Below are 2,769 nucleotides of genomic sequence, written 5' to 3' on the forward strand. Positions count from 1 at the left end.
TTACACGAGTAAGGTAATGGGTATATTTCTTTGTTGAGCATTGTTACACTCTTCTTTGTTGTTCTCCTACTACCCCCACCTCCCTTACTCCTCCCTCGCCATGGGTGTAAAGTTCATTTTGAACATAGGGTCTTCTGAGTATCATTGTTGCAATGGGTCATCCTGTATTGAACCTATTTCACTAACCCTAATTCTAATTCTGTCTGGGATCCTAAACCTAACCATAATAAAAATGATAGCTAAATTCAGAAGTTAACAAAAATATTCAAGTTTTTATTCATGCTGTTAATCCACTATACAACTTGAAATAAATTGCAGTTTATTTTAATTTTTTCTCCAAGTTAGATTATATGTGCATATATAAAGACATAACTTTATGTGAAATACAGAAGATCTTTGGAAGAAGAAGTAATGAAAAGAAAATAGAAGGAGGGAGTATAATCAAATGCTTTAAACATATTATGGAATTGCCACTTCTGACTATTAATAACCATTAACAAAATAACTAAAAATTAATAAAGAACACACTGCCGTTTAGTATTTTTAAGAGAGCCATGATATGTCTTGTGAATAAAATACTTGTGTTAGATAAACTTTGTTCATGCATATTTTATATTGTTATTGGTCAATTACTTAACTTAATGAATAAGAATATATCAAATAAGATTCCATGAAAAAAACATAAAACAGTGTTTTAGCAATTGCTTGAGAAAAAGTTATATTCATGAATTTTAGGAAACTAAATTTCTATTTCCCTATGAAGCAATGATTTAGGTTTACTAATCTAGTTATTTTAGAGAACATAATTTGCATGAAAAACGACTAATGTACATATTGTTTCTTTCATGAGTGATGTTTAAATATTGTCTTTCATTCAAATGAATACTTAGGTTTACTTTTCAAAATAAATGCAATTTTATCTCCTTTTAGAAGTATTTACCCTGCAATTAAATGTATTAGTATGTTCAGGTATTTAAAAGCTAAAATTTCGATGTTTGTTACGTAGCTCTACATATTCAGGGTGACACGATTTTTGTATTCGTGAATGTCTAACCCAGTGGGATTTTTGCTTCATCAATATAAATTATCTCATGAGGTTGTTACAAAGGCTCCAGTAACCAGTGTGGTCAAAAACATTTCCTGAATTCTAAATTTTAAATCTAATCATTTTTAGACTTTGATTATATCATTTATTATATCTTCAGAACAATTAAGCTAAACTTAATATTACTTTTTAAACATTTTGTTCACATTGTAAATAATATCAACACGGATCACAAAGAGACTAATTATTTCAGACTCATCATGTTTGGTAAAGTTAGTGTGAAGAATGTAGAGAGCAGAAGGTTCTTATACTCAATAAATATTTTGGTTAATTTAAATTAAATTAAATATCTGGATTTCTAATTTGGAGGTTAATCACATGGAAAGAGGAAGATAATTTTTTAAAAATAATTACTTTGGGACCATTTTTCTTCTTAAAATATGAAGCAAAAATATCTCTAGGAAATATTTTTTTCAATAAAATGTTTCAACCCTTAGTAAAATGCTTTATACTTTAAAATAAAGTCTGTCTCAAAATAGAAATTCTGCAACTAATCTAATATATGTTTTCATGCACAAAATTCTGTGACTTCTAGTCTTATGTGATTTTAATTATATTTTATAGTTGTGACATGATCCCTACTTATATTTATACAAACTTCTGTAATTATACAAATCATGCCAATACACACTAACTTACGAAAGAAAATATTCAAACAAAATTATCTTTTTTTTCCTGTCTCCAACAGGGAAGGATGATGTGCTAAAGTATATTAAATGAAAGCACTCTAACAAAGAGTCTATGGAGTGGAAATTTGCAACATGAGGATGGGAACATGAGCACTTTCTACTTGGCTGAACAGGAATTTTTGTTTCTACAGTACTTTCTTACCTTTTAATCACACAGGAAAAGACATAAAATTTGAAATTCATATGAAGGAATTGCATTACTAAAAGATGTGGCAACCCTGTTCAAAAGCTGGATCTTATCACTAATTCTTTGTGATTGCTGGCTGATCTATTTCTCTATCATATGTTTCATATTATTAAATATATTAGTAATTGAGCAGTAAGTACATTACAGGAGATTCCTGAAAATCACAGCTATTGCAGTTTAATAATCTGAAGTGAGGAAAAAGATTATATTAATCTCCAATTTCTCCCTTTGGCCTTCAATTTGCCAATTAATTTTCAAAACAATCATGTAAAATGTTAGTTTATTTTTCCCTTTTTAATTAGAGATTAAGCAAGTGTGTTTTTGCAGTAGAAAGTGATGACAGTGGTATCAGAGCTCTGGTAAGGGCACCTTCTCCTTAACAAGTAATGCTCTATGGACTGGAAATATAGAAGCCACACTAAAATTCTCTCTCTCTCTCTACACACACACACACACACACACAAACACACACACACACACAAACAACACACACACACACCGCTGCCACCCAGACACATCAGAGATATGTTCCATTCCCTTGTAATGATAGTTGATTGATGTTTGCTGCATTGCTTTATCTCAGCTTCAAGAACTTCCCTGGACCTTTATCTTTCCCCGAGATCAAGTCCCTAATTCTTAGTATACCGTGTGTCTGTGTATTCACAATAGGTTCCTGGCTGCTTCAGGCCAATTAATACCCTCAATACAGTATCCTCAAACTTCACATCCAAGTCAAACTCCATGAATTTATACACCGTTGCAAAATACTAAAATTTATTGGGTGTAGA

The sequence above is a fragment of the Dipodomys spectabilis genome, unplaced genomic scaffold (assembly GCF_019054845.1).
Source record: "Dipodomys spectabilis isolate Male_0828 unplaced genomic scaffold, ASM1905484v1 ptg000612l, whole genome shotgun sequence".
NCBI classification, from domain to species: Eukaryota; Metazoa; Chordata; class Mammalia; order Rodentia; family Heteromyidae; genus Dipodomys; species Dipodomys spectabilis.